Below are 12,121 nucleotides of genomic sequence, written 5' to 3'. Positions count from 1 at the left end.
AGAAACCCTTACTCTGGTTTCTCAGTCTGTTTCCTAGTGCCGGTTTGAAGTGCCTGCCGTTTTCACTGTAAAACCGAGTTGGAGCTTGTACCTCCCCATATATATGTATGGAGTGCAGTTGGCAACTGAAAAGAAACTTTGTGTTCCCTTCAAGCTAGGTGAAGGACGGCTTTCACACACACTTATCTCTCAGAACGGAGCATGTGGAGAGACGTTCGTTCATCCAGCACTACGGGAACGGGATGTAGGAGAAACCCTTACTCTGGTTTCTCAGTCTGTTTCCTAGTGCCGGTTTGAAGTGCCTGCCGTTTTCACTGTAAAACCGAGTTGGAGCTTGTTCCTCCCCATATATATGTAAGGAGTGGAGTTTGCAATTGAAAAGAAACTTTGTGTTCCCTTCAAGCTAGGTGAAGGACGGCTTTCACACACACTTATCCCTCAGAACTGAGCATGTGGAGAGACGTTCGTTCATCCAGCACAAAGGGAACGGGATGTAGGAGAAACCCTTACTCTGGTTTCTCAGTCTGTTTCCTAGTGCCGGTTTGAAGTGCCTGCCGTTTTCACTGTAAAACCGAGTTGGAGCTTGTTCCTCCCCATATATATGTATGGAGTGGAGTTTGCAATTGAAAAGAAACTTTGTGTTCCCTTCAAGCTAGGTGAAGGACGGATTTCACACACACTTATCTCTCAGAACTGAGCATGTGGAGAGACGTTCGTTCATCCAGCACAAAGGGAACGGGTTGCAGGAGAAACCCTTACTCTGGTTTCTCAGTCTGTTTCCTAGTGCCGGTTTAAAGTGCCTGAAGTTTTCACTGTAAAACCAAGTTGGAGCTTGTACCTCCCCATATATATGTATGGAGTGGAGTTGGCAACTGAAAAGAAACTTTGTGTTCCCTTCAAGCTAGGTGAAGGACGGCTTTCACACACACTTATCCCTCAGAACTGAGCATGTGGAGAGACGTTCGTTCATCCAGCACAAAGGGAACGGGTTGCAAGAGAAACCCTTACTCTGGTTTCTCAGTCTGTTTCCTAGTGCCGGTTTGAAGTGCCTGCCGTTTTCACTGTAAAACCGATTTGGAGCTTGTTCCTCCCCATATATATGTAAGGAGTGGAGTTTGCAACTGAAAAGAAACTTTGTGTTCCCTTCAAGATAGGTGAAGGTTGGCTTTCACACACACTTATCTCTCAGAACTGAGCATGTGGATAGACGTTCGTTCATCCAGCACAAAGGGAACGGGTTGCAGGAGAAACCCTTACTCTGGTTTCTCAGTCTGTTTCCTAGTGCCGGTGTAAAGTGCCTGCCGTTTTCACTGTAAAACCGAGTTGGAGCTTGTACCTCCCCATATATATGTATGGAGTGGAGTTTGCAACTGAAAAGAAACTTTGTGTTCCCTTCAAGCTAGGTGAAGGACGGCTTTCACACACACTTATCTCTCAGAACTGAGCATGTGGAGAGACGTTCGTTCATCCAGCACAAAGGGAACGGGTTGCAGGAGAAACCCTTACTCTGGTTTCTCAGTCTGTTTCCTAGTGCCGGTTTGAAGTCAATGACGTTTTCACTGTAAATCCGAGTTGCAGCTTGTTTCTCGCCATATATATATATGGAGTGGAGTTTGCAACTGAAAACAAACTTTGTGTTCCCTTCAAGCTAGGTGAAGGACGGCTTTCACACACACTTATCTCTCAGAACTGAGCATGTGGAGGGACGTTCGTTCATCCAGCACAAAGGGAACGGGTTGCAGGAGAAACCCTTACTCTGGATTCTCAGCCTGTTTCCTAGTGTCGGTTTGAAGTGCCTGCCGTTTTCACTGTAAAACCGAGTTGGAGCTTGTACCTCCCCATATATATGTATGGAGTCGTGTTTGCAACTGAAAAGAAACTTTGTGTTCCCTTCACGCTAGGTGAAGGACGGCTTTCACACACACTTATCCCTCAGAACTGAGCATGTGGAGAGACGTTCGTTCATCCAGCACAAAGGGAACGGGTTGTAGGAGAAACCCTTACTCTGGTTTCTCAGTCTGTTTCCTAGTGCCGGTTTGAAGTGCCTGCCGTTTTCACTGTAAAACCGAGTTGGAGCTTGTACCTCCCCATATATATGTATGGAGTGGAGTTGGCAACTGAAAAGAAACTTTGTGTTCCCTTCAAGCTAGGTGAAGGACGGCTTTCACACACACTTATCTCTCAGAACTGAGCATGTGGAGAGACGTTCGTTCATCCAGCAAAAAAGGGAACGGGATGTAGGAGAAACACTTACTCTAGTTTCTTCCTCCCCATATATATGTATGGAGTGGAGTTTGCAATTGAAAAGAAACTTTGTGTTCCCTTCAAGCTAGGTGAAGGACGGCTTTCACACACACTTATCTCTCAGAACTGAGCATGTGGAGAGACGTTCGTTCATCCAGCACAAAGGGAACGGGTTGCAGGAGAAACCCTTACTCTGGTTTCTCAGTCTGTTTCCTAGTGCCGGTTTGAAGTCAATGACGTTTTCACTGTAAATCCGAGTTGCAGCTTGTTCCTCGCCATATATATATATGGAGTGGAGTTTGCAACTGAAAACAAACTTTGTGTTCCCTTCAAGCTAGGTGAAGGACGGCTTTCACACACACTTATCTCTCAGAACTGAGCATGTGGAGGGACGTTCGTTCATCCAGCACAAAGGGAACGGGTTGCAGGAGAAACCCTTACTCTGGATTCTCAGCCTGTTTCCTAGTGTCGGTTTGAAGTGCCTGCCGTTTTCACTGTAAAACCGAGTTGGAGCTTGTACCTCCCCATATATATGTATGGAGTCGTGTTTGCAACTGAAAAGAAACTTTGTGTTCCCTTCACGCTAGGTGAAGGACGGCTTTCACACACACTTATCCCTCAGAACTGAGCATGTGGAGAGACGTTCGTTCATCCAGCACAAAGGGAACGGGTTGTAGGAGAAACCCTTACTCTGGTTTCTCAGTCTGTTTCCTAGTGCCGGTTTGAAGTGCCTGCCGTTTTCACTGTAAAACCGAGTTGGAGCTTGTACCTCCCCATATATATGTATGGAGTGAGTGGAGTTGGCAACTGAAAAGAAACTTTGTGTTCCCTTCACGCTAGGTGAAGGACGGCTTTCACACACACTTATCCCTCAGAACTGAGCATGTGGAGAGACGTTCGTTCATCCAGCACAAAGGGAACGGGTTGTAGGAGAAACCCTTACTCTGGATTCTCAGCCTGTTTCCTAGTGTCGGTTTGAAGTGCCTGCCGTTTTCACTGTAAAACCGAATTGGAGCTTGTACCTCCCCATATATATGTATGGAATCGTGTTTGCAACTGAAAAGAAACTTCGTGTTCCCTTCACGCTAGGTGAAGGACGGCTTTCACACACACTTATCCCTCAGAACTGAGCATGTGGAGAGACGTTCGTTCATCCAGCACAAAGGGAACGGGTTGTAGGAGAAACCCTTACTCTGGTTTCTCAGTCTGTTTCCTAGTGCCGGTTTGAAGTGCCTGCCGTTTTTACTGTAATACCGAGTTGGAGCTTGTACCTCCCCATATATATGTATGGAGTGGAGTTGGCAACTGAAAAGAAACTTTGTGTTCCCTTCAAGCTAGGTGAAGGACGGCTTTCACACACACTTATCTCTCAGAACTGAGCATGTGGAGAGACGTTCGTTCATCCAGCACAAAGGGAACGGGATGTAGGAGAAACCCTTACTCTGGTTTCTCAGTCTGTTTCCTAGTGCCGGTTTGAAGTGCCTGCCGTTTTCACTGTAAAACCGAGTTGGAGCTTGTTCCTCCCCATATATATGTATGGAGTGGAGTTTGCAATTGAAAAGAAACTTTGTGTTCCCTTCAAGCTAGGTGAAGGACGGCTTTCACACACACTTATCTCTCAGAACTGAGCATGTGGAGAGACGTTCGTTCATCCAGCACAAAGGGAACGGGTTGCAGGAGAAACCCTTACTCTGGTTTCTCAGTCTGTTTCCTAGTGCCGGTTTGAAGTCAATGACGTTTTCACTGTAAATCCGAGTTGCAGCTTGTTCCTCGCCATATATATATATGGAGTGGAGTTTGCAACTGAAAAGAAACTTTGTGTTCCCTTCAAGCTAGGTGAAGGACGGCTTTCACACACACTTATCTCTCAGAACTGAGCATGTGGAGAGACGTTCGTTCATCCAGCACAAAGGGAACGGGATGTAGGAGAAACCCTTACTCTGGTTTCTCAGTCTGTTTCCTAGTGCCGGTTTGAAGTGCCTGCCGTTTTCACTGTAAAACCGAGTTGGAGCTTGTTCCTCCCCATATATATGTATGGAGTGGAGTTTGCAATTGAAAAGAAACTTTGTGTTCCCTTCAAGCTAGGTGAAGGACGGATTTCACACACACTTATCTCTCAGAACTGAGCATGTGGAGAGACGTTCGTTCATCCAGCACAAAGGGAACGGGTTGCAGGAGAAACCCTTACTCTGGTTTCTCAGTCTGTTTCCTAGTGCCGGTTTAAAGTGCCTGACGTTTTCACTGTAAAACCAAGTTGGAGCTTGTACCTCCCCATATATATGTATGGAGTGGAGTTGGCAACTGAAAAGAAACTTTGTGTTCCCTTCAAGCTAGGAGAAGGACGGCTTTCACACACACTTATCTCTCAGAACTGAGCATGTGGAGAGACGTTCATTCATCCAGCACAAAGGGAACGGGTTGCAGGAGAAACCCTTACTCTGGTTTCTCAGTCTGTTTCCTAGTGCCGGTGTGAAGTGCCTGCCGTTTTCACTGTAAAACCGAGTTGGAGCTTGTACCTCCCCATTTATATGTATGGAGTGGAGTTTGCAACTGAAAAGAAACTTTGTGTTCCCTTCAAGCTAGGTGAAGGACGGCTTTCACACACACTTATCTCTCAGAACTGAGCATGTGGAGGGACGTTCGTTCATCCAGCACAAAGGGAACGGGTTGCAGGAGAAACCCTTACTCTGGATTCTCAGCCTGTTTCCTAGTGTCGGTTTGAAGTGCCTGCCGTTTTCACTGTAAAACCGAATTGGAGCTTGTACCTCCCCATATATATGTATGGAGTCGTGTTTGCAACTGAAAAGAAACTTTGTGTTCCCTTCACGCTAGGTGAAGGACGGCTTTCACACACACTTATCCCTCAGAACTGAGCATGTGGAGAGACGTTCGTTCATCCAGCACAAAGGGAACGGGTTGTAGGAGAAACCCTTACTCTGGTTTCTCAGTCTGTTTCCTAGTGCCGGTTTGAAGTGCCTGCCGTTTTCACTGTAAAACCGAGTTGGAGATTGTACCTCCCCATATATATGTATGGAGTGGAGTTGGCAACTGAAAAGAAACTTTGTGTTCCCTTCAAGCTAGGTGAAGGACGGCTTTCACACACACTTATCTCTCAGAACTGAGCATGTGGAGAGACGTTCGTTCATCCAGCACAAAGGGAACGGGTTGCAAGAGAAACCCTTACTCTGGTTTCTCAGTCTGTTTCCTAGTGCCGGTTTGAAGTGCCTGCCGTTTTCACTGTAAAACCGAGTTGGAGCTTGTTCCTCCCCATATATATGTAAGGAGTGGAGTTTGCAACTGAAAAGAAACTTTGTGTTCCCTTCAAGCTAGGTGAAGGACGGCTTTCACACACACTTATCTCTCAGAACTGAGCATGTGGAGAGACGTTCGTTCATCCAGCACAAAGGGAACGGGTTGCAGGAGAAACCCTTACTCTGGTTTCTCAGTCTGTTTCCTAGTGCCGGTTTGAAGTCAATGACGTTTTCACTGTAAATCCGAGTTGCAGCTTGTTCCTCGCCATATATATATATGGAGTGGAGTTTGCAACTGAAAACAAACTTTGTGTTCCCTTCAAGCTAGGTGAAGGACGGCTTTCACACACACTTATCTCTCAGAACTGAGCATGTGGAGGGACGTTCGTTCATCCAGCACAAAGGGAACGGGTTGCAGGAGAAACCCTTACTCTGGATTCTCAGCCTGTTTCCTAGTGTCGGTTTGAAGTGCCTGCCGTTTTCACTGTAAAACCGAGTTGGAGCTTGTACCTCCCCATATATATGTATGGAGTCGTGTTTGCAACTGAAAAGAAACTTTGTGTTCCCTTCACGCTAGGTGAAGGACGGCTTTCACACACACTTATCCCTCAGAACTGAGCATGTGGAGAGACGTTCGTTCATCCAGCACAAAGGGAACGGGTTGTAGGAGAAACCCTTACTCTGGTTTCTCAGTCTGTTTCCTAGTGCCGGTTTGAAGTGCCTGCCGTTTTCACTGTAAAACCGAGTTGGAGCTTGTACCTCCCCATATATATGTATGGAGTGAGTGGAGTTGGCAACTGATAAGAAACTTTGTGTTCCCTTCACGCTAGGTGAAGGACGGCTTTCACACACACTTATCCCTCAGAACTGAGCATGTGGAGAGACGTTCGTTCATCCAGCACAAAGGGAACGGGTTGTAGGAGAAACCCTTACTCTGGATTCTCAGCCTGTTTCCTAGTGTCGGTTTGAAGTGCCTGCCGTTTTCACTGTAAAACCGAGTTGGAGCTTGTTCCTCCCCATATATATGTATGGAGTGGAGTTTGCAATTGAAAAGAAACTTCGTGTTCCCTTCAAGCTAGGTGAAGGACGGCTTTCACACACACTTATCTCTCAGAACTGAGCATGTTGAGAGACGTTCGTTCATCCAGCACAAAGGGAACGGGATGTAGGAGAAACCCTTACTGTGGTTTCTCAGTCTGTTTCCTAGTGCCGGTTTGAAGTGCCTGCCGTTTTCACAGTAAAACCGAGTTGGAGCTTGTTCCTCCCCATATATATGTATGGAGTGGAGTTTGCAACTGAAAAGAAACTTTGTGTTCCCTTCAAGCTATGTGAAGGACGGATTTCACACACACTTATCTCTCAGAACTGAGCATGTGGAGAGACGTTCGTTCATCCAGCACAAAGGGAACGGGATGTAGGAGAAACCCTTACTCTGGTTTCTCAGTCTGTTTCCTAGTTCCGGTTTGAAGTGCCTGCCGTTTTCACTGTAAAACCGAGTTGGAGCTTGTTCCTCCCCATATATATGTATGGAGAGGATTTGGCAACTTTAAAGAAACTTTGTGTTCCCTTCAAGCTAGGTGAAGGTCGGCTTTCACACACACTTATCTCTCAGAACTGAGCATGTGGAGAGACGTTCGTTCATCCAGCACAAAGGGAACGGGATGTAGGAGAAACCTTTACTCTGGTTTCTCAGTCTGTTTCCTAGTGCCGGTTTGAAGTGCCTGCCGTTTTCACTGTAAAACCGAGTTGGAGCTTGTTCCTCCCCATATATATGTATGGAGTGGAGTTTGCAATTGAAAAGAAACTTTGTGTTCCCTTCAAGCTAGGTGAAGGACGGCTTTCACACACACTTATCTCTCAGAACTGAGCATGTGGAGAGACGTTCGTTCATCCAGCACAAAGGGAACGGGTTGCAGGAGAAACCCTTACTCTGGTTTCTCAGTCTGTTTCCTAGTGCCGGTTTGAAGTCAATGACGTTTTCACTGTAAATCCGAGTTGCAGCTTGTTCCTCGCCATATATATATATGGAGTGGAGTTTGCAACTGAAAAGAAACTTTGTGTTCCCTTCAAGCTAGGTGAAGGACGGCTTTCACACACACTTATCTCTCAGAACTGAGCATGTGGAGAGACGTTCGTTCATCCAGCACAAAGGGAACGGGATGTAGGAGAAACCCTTACTCTGGTTTCTCAGTCTGTTTCCTAGTGCCGGTTTGAAGTGCCTGCCGTTTTCACTGTAAAACCGAGTTGGAGCTTGTTCCTCCCCATATATATGTATGGAGTGGAGTTTGCAATTGAAAAGAAACTTTGTGTTCCCTTCAAGCTAGGTGAAGGACGGCTTTCACACACACTTATCTCTCAGAACTGAGCATGTGGAGAGACGTTCGTTCATCCAGCACAAAGGGAACGGGTTGCAGGAGAAACCCTTACTCTGGTTTCTCAGTCTGTTTCCTAGTGCCGGTTTGAAGTCAATGACGTTTTCACTGTAAATCCGAGTTGCAGCTTGTTCCTCGCCATATATATATATATGGAGTGGAGTTTGCAACTGAAAAGAAACTTTGTGTTCCCTTCAAGCTAGGTGAAGGACGGCTTTCACACACACTTATCTCTCAGAACTGAGCATGTGGAGAGACGTTCGTTCATCCAGCACAAAGGGAACGGGATGTAGGAGAAACCCTTACTCTGGTTTCTCAGTCTGTTTCCTAGTGCCGGTTTGAAGTGCCTGCCGTTTTCACTGTAAAACCGAGTTGGAGCTTGTTCCTCCCCATATATATGTATGGAGTGGAGTTTGCAATTGAAAAGAAACTTTGTGTTCCCTTCAAGCTAGGTGAAGGACGGATTTCACACACACTTATCTCTCAGAACTGAGCATGTGGAGAGACGTTCGTTCATCCAGCACAAAGGGAACGGGTTGCAGGAGAAACCCTTACTCTGGTTTCTCAGTCTGTTTCCTAGTGCCGGTTTAAAGTGCCTGACGTTTTCACTGTAAAACCAAGTTGGAGCTTGTACCTCCCCATATATATGTATGGAGTGGAGTTGGCAACTGAAAAGAAACTTTGTGTTCCCTTCAAGCTAGGTGAAGGACGGCTTTCACACACACTTATCTCTCAGAACTGAGCATGTGGAGAGACGTTCATTCATCCAGCACAAAGGGAACGGGTTGCAGGAGAAACCCTTACTCTGGTTTCTCAGTCTGTTTCCTAGTGCCGGTGTGAAGTGCCTGCCGTTTTCACTGTAAAACCGAGTTGGAGCTTGTACCTCCCCATTTATATGTATGGAGTGGAGTTTGCAACTGAAAAGAAACTTTGTGTTCCCTTCAAGCTAGGTGAAGGACGGCTTTCACACACACTTATCTCTCAGAACTGAGCATGTGGAGGGACGTTCGTTCATCCAGCACAAAGGGAACGGGTTGCAGGAGAAACCCTTACTCTGGATTCTCAGCCTGTTTCCTAGTGTCGGTTTGAAGTGCCTGCCGTTTTCACTGTAAAACCGAATTGGAGCTTGTACCTCCCCATATATATGTATGGAGTCGTGTTTGCAACTGAAAAGAAACTTTGTGTTCCCTTCACGCTAGGTGAAGGACGGCTTTCACACACACTTATCCCTCAGAACTGAGCATGTGGAGAGACGTTCGTTCATCCAGCACAAAGGGAACGGGTTGTAGGAGAAACCCTTACTCTGGTTTCTCAGTCTGTTTCCTAGTGCCGGTTTGAAGTGCCTGCCGTTTTCACTGTAAAACCGAGTTGGAGATTGTACCTCCCCATATATATGTATGGAGTGGAGTTGGCAACTGAAAAGAAACTTTGTGTTCCCTTCAAGCTAGGTGAAGGACGGCTTTCACACACACTTATCTCTCAGAACTGAGCATGTGGAGAGACGTTCGTTCATCCAGCACAAAGGGAACGGGTTGCAAGAGAAACCCTTACTCTGGTTTCTCAGTCTGTTTCCTAGTGCCGGTTTGAAGTGCCTGCCGTTTTCACTGTAAAACCGAGTTGGAGCTTGTTCCTCCCCATATATATGTAAGGAGTGGAGTTTGCAACTGAAAAGAAACTTTGTGTTCCCTTCAAGCTAGGTGAAGGACGGCTTTCACACACACTTATCTCTCAGAACTGAGCATGTGGAGAGACGTTCGTTCATCCAGCACAAAGGGAACGGGTTGCAGGAGAAACCCTTACTCTGGTTTCTCAGTCTGTTTCCTAGTGCCGGTTTGAAGTCAATGACGTTTTCACTGTAAATCCGAGTTGCAGCTTGTTCCTCGCCATATATATATATGGAGTGGAGTTTGCAACTGAAAACAAACTTTGTGTTCCCTTCAAGCTAGGTGAAGGACGGCTTTCACACACACTTATCTCTCAGAACTGAGCATGTGGAGGGACGTTCGTTCATCCAGCACAAAGGGAACGGGTTGCAGGAGAAACCCTTACTCTGGATTCTCAGCCTGTTTCCTAGTGTCGGTTTGAAGTGCCTGCCGTTTTCACTGTAAAACCGAGTTGGAGCTTGTACCTCCCCATATATATGTATGGAGTCGTGTTTGCAACTGAAAAGAAACTTTGTGTTCCCTTCACGCTAGGTGAAGGACGGCTTTCACACACACTTATCCCTCAGAACTGAGCATGTGGAGAGACGTTCGTTCATCCAGCACAAAGGGAACGGGTTGTAGGAGAAACCCTTACTCTGGTTTCTCAGTCTGTTTCCTAGTGCCGGTTTGAAGTGCCTGCCGTTTTCACTGTAAAACCGAGTTGGAGCTTGTACCTCCCCATATATATGTATGGAGTGAGTGGAGTTGGCAACTGATAAGAAACTTTGTGTTCCCTTCACGCTAGGTGAAGGACGGCTTTCACACACACTTATCCCTCAGAACTGAGCATGTGGAGAGACGTTCGTTCATCCAGCACAAAGGGAACGGGTTGTAGGAGAAACCCTTACTCTGGATTCTCAGCCTGTTTCCTAGTGTCGGTTTGAAGTGCCTGCCGTTTTCACTGTAAAACCGAGTTGGAGCTTGTTCCTCCCCATATATATGTATGGAGTGGAGTTTGCAATTGAAAAGAAACTTCGTGTTCCCTTCAAGCTAGGTGAAGGACGGCTTTCACACACACTTATCTCTCAGAACTGAGCATGTTGAGAGACGTTCGTTCATCCAGCACAAAGGGAACGGGATGTAGGAGAAACCCTTACTGTGGTGTCTCAGTCTGTTTCCTAGTGCCGGTTTGAAGTGCCTGCCGTTTTCACAGTAAAACCGAGTTGGAGCTTGTTCCTCCCCATATATATGTATGGAGTGGAGTTTGCAACTGAAAAGAAACTTTGTGTTCCCTTCAAGCTATGTGAAGGACGGATTTCACACACACTTATCTCTCAGAACTGAGCATGTGGAGAGACGTTCGTTCATCCAGCACAAAGGGAACGGGATGTAGGAGAAACCCTTACTCTGGTTTCTCAGTCTGTTTCCTAGTTCCGGTTTGAAGTGCCTGCCGTTTTCACTGTAAAACCGAGTTGGAGCTTGTTCCTCCCCATATATATGTATGGAGAGGATTTGGCAACTTTAAAGAAACTTTGTGTTCCCTTCAAGCTAGGTGAAGGTCGGCTTTCACACACACTTATCTCTCAGAACTGAGCATGTGGAGAGACGTTCGTTCATCCAGCACAAAGGGAACGGGATGTAGGAGAAACCTTTACTCTGGTTTCTCAGTCTGTTTCCTAGTGCCGGTTTGAAGTGCCTGCCGTTTTCACTGTAAAACCGAGTTGGAGCTTGTTCCTCCCCATATATATGTATGGAGTGGAGTTTGCAATTGAAAAGAAACTTTGTGTTCCCTTCAAGCTAGGTGAAGGACGGCTTTCACACACACTTATCTCTCAGAACTGAGCATGTGGAGAGACGTTCGTTCATCCAGCACAAAGGGAACGGGTTGCAGGAGAAACCCTTACTCTGGTTTCTCAGTCTGTTTCCTAGTGCCGGTTTGAAGTCAATGACGTTTTCACTGTAAATCCGAGTTGGAGCTTGTTCCTCGCCATATATATATATGGAGTGGAGTTTGCAACTGAAAAGAAACTTTGTGTTCCCTTCAAGCTAGGTGAAGGACGGCTTTCACACACACTTATCTCTCAGAACTGAGCATGTGGAGAGACGTTCCTTCATCCAGCACAAAGGGAACGGGATGTAGGAGAAACCCTTACTCTGGTTTCTCAGTCTGTTTCCTAGTGCCGGTTTGAAGTGCCTGCCGTTTTCACTGTAAAACCGAGTTGGAGCTTGTTCCTCCCCATATATATGTATGGAGTGGAGTTTGCAATTGAAAAGAAACTTTGTGTTCCCTTCAAGCTAGGTGAAGGACGGATTTCACACACACTTATCTCTCAGAACTGAGCATGTGGAGAGACGTTCGTTCATCCAGCACAAAGGGAACGGGTTGCAGGAGAAACCCTTACTCTGGTTTCTCAGTCTGTTTCCTAGTGCCGGTTTAAAGTGCCTGACGTTTTCACTGTAAAACCAAGTTGGAGCTTGTACCTCCCCATATATATGTATGGAGTGGAGTTGGCAACTGAAAAGAAACTTTGTGTTCCCTTCAAGCTAGGTGAAGGACGGCTTTCACACACACTTATCTCTCAGAACTGAGCATGTGGAGAGACGTTCATTC

The sequence above is a fragment of the Vicugna pacos genome, chromosome 22 (genome assembly GCF_048564905.1).
Source record: "Vicugna pacos chromosome 22, VicPac4, whole genome shotgun sequence".
In the NCBI taxonomy this organism is placed as follows: domain Eukaryota; kingdom Metazoa; phylum Chordata; class Mammalia; order Artiodactyla; family Camelidae; genus Vicugna; species Vicugna pacos.
Note: the sequence above shows the minus strand (reverse complement) of the source record.